This window comes from Furipterus horrens, unplaced genomic scaffold (assembly GCF_987537825.1).
Source record: "Furipterus horrens unplaced genomic scaffold, mFurHor1.1.pri manual_scaffold_4, whole genome shotgun sequence".
Classification (NCBI taxonomy): domain Eukaryota; kingdom Metazoa; phylum Chordata; class Mammalia; order Chiroptera; family Furipteridae; genus Furipterus; species Furipterus horrens.
In genome coordinates this window covers 123934671-123943234 of record NW_028327174.1, presented here as the reverse complement: position 1 = coordinate 123943234, position 8564 = coordinate 123934671, and the positions used below count along the sequence as shown (strand labels likewise).

At 38.0% G+C, this 8564-nt stretch overlaps 1 pseudogene; it reads left to right on the top strand.

The window, feature by feature from the left end:
* The first annotated feature begins 5761 nt into the window (after positions 1–5761).
* On the top strand, positions 5762–7633 carry LOC150012795 (60 kDa heat shock protein, mitochondrial pseudogene; annotated as a pseudogene).
* The last annotated feature ends 931 nt before the right edge of the window (positions 7634–8564 follow it).

The window sequence follows — 8564 nt, the reverse complement described above, 5'->3', positions numbered from 1 at the left end:
GTCCTGGCATGTATCGGTTATGAGGAATTACGTGATATTTCAACTATTGATGGAGCAACTTATAAAAGTGTAGACATCGCACTTCTAAGCCATCACATCAAACCCTGGTAAATTTGCCTTTGGGGAAGAACTGCCAGAGCCAGCAGCTTAAGTGAAAAAAGAAATATACTTTAGCTTATACAGCCTGGGGTAAATTTTAGAAATACTATTTAGTTGTGTGACATAGGGGTTTTCCTAATGTACTAATTCTGGCTTGATTTGAATGATTATCTATAACCTGTTTAAGGCTCTTTAAATTAAGAGATAATTTCCTCAAAATAAAGGCCCAAAGATGATGGACTGGCGTATAAACAAGGGTAGAAAAGCTCAATATTAAAAAATTTTTATACCCACCACCACTAGCACTACATAATAGTTAACATTTGTTGAGCACTAATGTGTCAGGGACTATGTAAATCTTCATAACTTAGGAAGTAGGAACTATCACTATTATCTACTTCATTTTAAAGATAAGGAAAATGAGGCACAGAAAAACTGAGTAACTTGCACAGGTTCACCTGAACAGTGAGTGGCAGAGCTAGGATTTGAACATGAGTCATCTGCCAGCATATGTAGACTAAAGCACAATAATAGAGCCCTACCTGTCTGGGATGAGGTTCTTTAATTGGACTTAATGGAAAGGGGTGAGCCATATTTCTCCCAACTCGGCATTTTTTTACTTTCGTATGTTGTGAAAAGAGGTGAGGAATTGGATTTTGCAGCCAGGCCCACGTGTCTTCACTCAACACTGACCACTTTCCCAATTTACCATTGTCTGGGAATCATTTCAGAATAGGGAGGCTTGCCAAATTTCATTGAACTTTAATTTTTGTTGAGGAGCACTGAGCTTTTGTTTCTTGTGTGATTCTCTTCTTTTTGTTTGGAGGGTGTGGGACCCCTCCAAATGACCATCAGCAGCTGGTCGTTTTGATAGAAGCAATCACTCTGTTCTTTCAGCTTTCCATCTGTGCTGCCTCCCAGCATGCTGAAGGCCAGAGGATCCCTCTGACAGCACTTGGAGCAGGGAAATAAGGTGATTATGGGCTGCTGCTCTGAAAAAAGTTGGAAGCTGTTGCTGGGGCTGTTTCCTGGTGTGTCATTCATTTCTTGTTCTTGTGGGATAGGAACCAGAATGCCCCATTTCAAAAAGACTCCTTTAGCTAATGCTTGCCAGAAAAAGCTGAAGATGGTCATCCAGGGCCAGCATGATTTTAATAATCTTTGTCTGCTTCTGATGCCAAAAAAAGATGATTATTCTCACTGTAGTTTATCCACTGTGCTTGGGACTCAGCCTGGCTTGACTTGTTAGTGCCCTCTAACGGTCTGGGAGAGAAATTGTTGGATCTTACTAGCTAATCTTCCAGGAATTTTAGAACAGAATTTAATATGGGGAAAGAAATCCCTCAAAAAAAAAAAAAAAAAAAAAAATTAGCCCTGACTAAATAAATTGAGATATAATTGACATATAACATTATATTAGTTTCAGGTGTTCAGGTGTATAACATAATGATTCGATGTAAAATTTTACAAGGTTATCGCCACAAGTCTAGATAACACCCAACACCACACATGGTTACAATTTTTTGTTATTGTGATGAAAACTTTTAAGATCTGCTCTCAGCAACTTTCAAATATACAATAAAGTATTATTAAATATAGTCGCAATGCTGTACATTATATCCTCAGGACTTATTTATTTTATACTGGATGTTTGTACATTTTGACCATCTTTTCCCATGTTTATCACACTCACTCCCCGCTCTGGTGACAACCAATCTGCTCTCTGTATTGTTGTTGCTGTTGTTGTTTTCAGATTCCACAGAGAGGTGAGATCATATGACATTTGTCTTTCTTTTTTCTGACTTATTTGTCTTAGCATAATGCCTCCAAGGTCCATTCCTCATGTTTTTTGTTCTTTCATTTGTTTGTTTGTTTTAGCTACCTTTGGGTGTATATAGGGTGGTTATCAAGAAAGAAAGAAAAGGAAGAGAGAAGAGGAATGAAATTGTTTGAGTTTCACATACTCTGACAAGATGGCTGACAACTGGCCGGGATACTTAGGCTTTTTGCATTCTGCTTACTTCATCAGTAAAATAAAAAAGTTTGACTACACGGTCTAATTTTCTATTAAGCTCTTACAGTCCATACATTTCAAGTAAGTTTTGGAAATAAAATTTGTTGAAATAAAGGAGGTTGTCAAACTTTAAAAAATAATTTCATTGATTATAAACATATATTTGGTAGGAAATATAATAAGTATAGAAGAAAAAGAAGAAAATAAAAATCACCATTTGTTTCACCACCCAATGCGTTCTTCATTGATTGCAGATTTTCTTTTATAATTTTTTTGTGTGTGCGTATGTATGTGTGTGTGTCTACACGCAGATTTTACATTTTTTTCTTTTCCCTTATTATTATAGCATAAGATATCCTGGTATTGAAAAGTATTTAAAAGATGATTAGCAATTGTTACTTAATACTTATTCACATGACTAAATGTAATATATTTTACCATTATTTTTGCTTCGCATTTAGGTATTTTCTGATTTTATAATCTTATCGATAACATACAATCTACATCCTTGCATGTGCATCACCTCATTGTTGTTTTGAATATTTTTATAGTGGTTTTATTAATTCCCATACTATACAATTCACTCACTTAACATGTACACTCGATTATCTTTATTATATTCATGGAGTTGTGCAAACATTGCCACAATCAATTTTATAACAGTTTTAGAACATTTCATCACCCCCACATAGGAGCCTCATACCCACTGGCAGTCACTCCTCATTCTACATCCCTCTTCCTGAGCTCCAGGCAACCACTAATCTACTTTATGTCTCTATGGATTTTCCTATTCTGGACTTTTAAAATAACTGCAATCATATAATATGTGGATTTTTGTTATTTACTTCTTCAACAAGGTATAATTTTTTCAAGGTTCATCCATGTTGTAGCATGTATAAGTACTCCTTTTTTATTGCTGAGTAATATTCTACTGTATCGATAGGCCATGTTTATTGGTTCATTAGTTGATGAACATTTAGGTTGTTTCCATTTTTTGGCTATTATGAATTATGCTGCTATGACCATGCATGTATAAGTTTTGTGTACATATGTGTTCTCACTTCTCTTGGGAATATACCGAGGAGTGGAACTGCTTGGTTGTAGGGTAACTATCTCTAAACTTTTGAGGAACTGCTAAGCTGTTTTCCAAAGTGGTTATACTGTTCTGGCTGGTGTGGCTCAGTGGGTTGGAGCATTGTCCAGTAACCAAAAGGTTGTGGGTTCAATGCCCCATCAGGGTGCATGCCTAGGTTGCAGGTTTGATTCCCGTCAGGAAGTGTGATCTCCGGTCTAGGCACCTAGAGGAAGCAACCAATCCATGTTTTACTCTTGCATCAATGTTTCTCTTTCTCCCTTCCTCTCTTTCCTTCTCTCTCTAAAAGCAATGAAAAAATATCCTCGGGTGAGGATAAAAAAACTCACTAACACTTGTTCTTATCTGTCTTTTTGATTATAGCCATCCTAGTAGGTGTGAAGTAATATTTCATTGTCGTTTTGACTTCCACTTCCCTGATGGCCAGTGATGTGAAACACCTTTTCAGGGGCTTGTTGGCCATTTCTCTGTCTTCTTTGGAGAAATAAATACTCCGCTTGTTTGCTCATTTTTAGAGGAGGTAGTCACTTTTTTACTGATGTGTGTGCATCTTTTACATTTCTGATTTTTTTTCCTTGAAGTAGGAATTCTGGATGAAAATATCTAAACATTTCTTTAGAGTTCCTAATACTTATTACCAAATTGTTTCTAGAAAAGTTGTATAAATATATCTGTGGTTCTCAACACAGGGTGTGATTTTATCCCTGAAGGGGACATTTTGTAATATCTGACCACATTTTTTGTTATCCCAACTTAGGGAAGGAGGATGCAACAGGTATCTCTTGCTTTCTCTTTTTATCCTCATCCAAGGACATTGTTTCATTGAATTTTAGAGAGAGAGGAAGTGAGAAAGGAAGTGAGAGAAACATTGATGTGAAAGAGAAACATTGATTGGTTGCCCTCCATATGCACCCAAACTGAGGAAGGAACCCACAACCCGGGTATCTGCCTTGACTGGGAATTGAATTCGCAACCTTTTGATTACAGGACAATACTCCAACCAACTAAGCCACACTGGCCAGAACATGACTGGTATCTTTTATAGGCAAAGGCCAAGGATGCGTCTCAATATCCTATACTGCACAACGCAGCTCCCTTCCCTGCAGCTAAGATGGAATTATCTGGTCCCAAATGTCAATAGTGCTAATGTTGAGAAAATTAGACCTTTGTTTTATGAGGGTGTTTGTCTCAATAAACCACTGTTTTCACCTATTAAGTCTTGGTTTTAGAATTATGTTAAATACTGCCTGTTCAAATGATTAACCATTATACTTTTTAATTATTCCCCTTTGGATCAATATGTCTTCCAATAATAAAAACTGGAGTGCAATATTTTCAATTCACTCCCATTAGTATTTGTTGAGACCTACTATGTGTTACTTACTTCTAGACCCACAGTGGGTTATAGAAAACCAACAAGACTATTACTGAGAATGTAATGACAACAATTATTTGCTACTATTTTTGATACCTAATATGTTTTATAACCTGGACATTTTCACTCCTCACAGCACACTATGAAGTAGGTATCGTACTAGTTAGGTTTAAGTTCACAAGTGAACTTGTAACTGTGTAATAGAGACTTTGACAGTGGCTTAAAAAAGGAAGACATTTATTTGTTGTTTTTTTGTATAAAAGTCTGTAGAAAGGCAGCCTAGAGCAGGAATGGCAGCTCTGCTGGATGACGTTTTAAAGCACCCAGGTTCCTGCCAGCTTAACCTCTATTCCTGGGGTATCCAAGATGGTGGCTGGATCTCCAGCCATCACATCCACATTCAGGCAGCAAGATGAAAGGAAAGGATGGCAAAAAGGAGCAAAGAGTGTATGCCAGTTTCATTTTAAGGAAGATTCCTAGGAGCTATGGCATGATACATTCTTCTATTTCTCATAAGCAGAACTTAGTCATGCAGTCACACTTAGCTGCAAGGAAAGCCGGTGCTCCGCAACACCAGACACACATCTCAAGATTTCTATTACTATGGAAAAAGGGTAACAGATATGCGGAGACAACAGCAGTCTATGCATGGTTTTCCCTCCCTTTACAGATAAATCATGGAAATTCAGGAACATTAGATAGTTGTTACGTGCATTAACAATGCTGGACCTGGGATTTGACTCTAGCTCTGTCTGATAATAAAAAGTCAAGTTTTTGCCCTGGCTGGGTAGTGAAGTTGGTTAAAGTATTGTCCTGATATGCCAAGGTTGCAGGTTCATTCTCCCGTCAGGAAATATACAAGAAGTAACCAATGAATGCATAAATGGGTGGAACAAAAAGTCAACGTCTCTCTCTCTCTCTCTCTCTCTCTCTCTCTCTCTCTCTCTCCTCTCCCTCTCTCCCTCCCTCTCTTTCTCTCTCTCTCTTTAAAATTAATAAATACGAATTTTAAAAAATTCATGTTTTTTTGTTACATCACATCATGTTTCACTTAAAATTTTAATGATATTTTCAGACATGAAAATTATAAAACAAGGCAAACATTTTTATTTTATTTTTTAAATTATATTTTATTGGTCCCTTACTCGCCGTCGACAGCCTACCTCGCCTCACTCACACCCCGCCGCTGCCTCGCAGAAATGCTTCGATTACACAAAGTCCTTCAACAGATTCGGCCAGTGTCCAAGGCACTGGCTCCTCATCTCATTCGGGCTTATGCCAAAGATGTAAAAGTTGGTGCAGATGCCCAAGCCTTAATGCTTCAAGGTGTAGACCTTTTAGCCGATGCTGTAGCCGTTACTATGGGGCCAAAGAGAAGAACAGTAATTATTGAACAGAGCTGGGGAAGTCCCAAAGTAACAAAAGATGGTGTGACTGTTGCAAAGTCCATTGACTTAAAAGATAAATATAAAAATATTGGCACTAAACTTGTTCAGGATGTTGCCAATAATACAAATGAAGAGGCTGGTCATGGCACCACCATTGCTACTGTCCTGGTGCGCTCTATTGCCAAGGAAGGCTTTGAGAAGATTAGTAAAGGTGCTAATCCAGTGGAAATCAGGAGAGGTGTGGTGTTAGCTGTCGATGCTGTAATTTCTGAACTTAAGAAGCAGTCTAAACCTGTGACAACCCCTGAAGAAATAGCTCAGGTTGCTACAATTTCTGCAAATAGAGACAAAGAAATTGGCAACATAATTTCTGATGCAATGAAAAAGGTTGAAAGAAAGGGCGTCATCACAGTAAAGGATGGAGAAACACTGAATGATGAATTAGAAATTATTGAAGGCATGAAATTTGACCGGGGTTATATTTCTCCATACTTTATTAATACAGCAAAAGGTCAGAAATGTGAATTCCAAGATGCCTATGTTCTGTTAAGTGAAAAGAAAATTTCTAGTGTTCAGTCCATTGTACCCGTTCTTGAAATTGCCAGTTCTCACCGCAAGCCCTTGGTCATAATTGCTGAAGATGTTGATGGAGAAGCTCTAAGTACACTTGTTTTGAATAGGCTAAAAGTTGGTCTTCAGGTTGTAGCTGTCAAAGCTCCAGGTTTTGGTGACAATAGAAAGAACCGGCTTAAAGACGTGGCTATTGCTACTGGTGGTGCAGTGTTTGGAGAAGAAGGATTGACTCTAAATCTTGAAGATGTTCAGCCTCATGACAGGAAAAGCTGGAGAGGTCATTGTGACCAAAGATGATGCCATGCTCTTGAAAGGAAAAGGTAACAAGGCTCAAATTGAAAATCATATTCAAGAAATCATCCAGCAGTTAGCTATCACAACTAGTGAATATGAAAAGGAAAAACTAAATGAACGTCTAGCAAAACTCTCAGATGGAGTAGCTGTGTTGAAGGTTGGTGGGACAAATGATGTTGAAGTGAATGAAAAGAAGGACAGAGTAACAGATGCCCTCAATGCTACATGAGCTGCTGTTGAGGAAGGCATTGTTCTGGGAGGGGGTTGTGCCCTGCTTTGGTGCATTCCAGCTTTGGACTCATTAAGTCCAGCTAATGAAGATCAAAAAATTGGTATAGAAATTATTTAAAAAGCACTCAGAATTCCTGCAGTGACCATTGCTAAGAATGCAGGTGTTGAGGGATTGTTGATAGCTGAGAAAATTATGCAAAGTTCCTCAGAAGTTGGTTATGATGCTATGCTTGGAGATTTTATGAACATGGTAGAAAAAGGAATCATTGATCCAACTAAGGTTGTAAGAACTGCATTATTGGATGCTGCTGGAGTGGCCTCTCTGTTAACAACAGCAGAAGTTGTAGGCACAGAAATTCCTAAAGAAGAGAAAGACCCTGGGATGGCTGGGATGGGTGGAATGGGAGGTGGTATGGGAGGTGGTATGTTCTAATCCTGGAACAGTGCTTTACCATCATTAGTGAGAACTGTCAGAGGAAGCTCAAGGTGGTGCTCCTTACCTAGGACTTCAGAGATGTCAGTTGAAGGACATGACTGAAGAAAAGGCTGGCTGGTGTTTAAGAAAATCACTATAACCATCAGTCACTGGTTTCAGCTGACAAACAAAATGGTTTACTGCTGTCATTGTCCATGCCTACAGATAATTTATTTTGCATTTTTGAATAAAAATACATTTGTACGTTCCTGATAACTAAGTGCAAGAGCCATGTACCAATATACTGCTTGCAACTAAAATCACTGAGGTATTTTTACTACTATTCTGTTAAAATCAGGATTTCAGTGCTTGCCATCACCTGATGAGAAGTTAAGCAGCCTTTCTGTGGAGAGTAAGAATAATTGTGTACAAAGCAGAGAAATTATCCAATTATGTGACCTTTGTGTAATAAAAATTTGTTTAAAGTTAAAAAATTATATTTTATTGATAATGCTATTACAATTGTCTTGATTTCCCCCCCTTTGTCCGCTTCCACCCAGCACTCCCCACCCCTCAGGCAATCCCCCCACCATTGTTCATGTCTATGGGGCATGTTATAAGTTATTTGGCTACTCCATTTCCTATACTGTACTTAACATCCCCGTGGCTATTCTGTAACTACCTATCTGTGCTTCTTAATCCCCTCACCTCTTCACCCATTCCCCCATAGTTTCCTCCCATTGGGCAATGATCAAAACCCTCCCCATAGGCATGATTCTGTCTCTGTTTTGCTTGCTTAATTTGTACTTTATATTTAATTGTTGATAGATATATATTTGTTGTCATTTTATTGTTCATAGTTTTGATCTTCTTGTTCTTAGATGAGTACCTTTAACATTTCATATAATAATTGTTTGGTGATGATGAACTCTTTTAGTTTTTTTCTTGTCTGGGAAGCTCTTTATCTGTCCTTCGATTATAAATGATAGCTTTGCTGGGTAGAGCAGTCTTGGGTGTAGGTCCCTGCTTTTCATGACTGAATATTTCTTGCCAATCCTTTCTAGCATGCAAAGTCTCTTTTG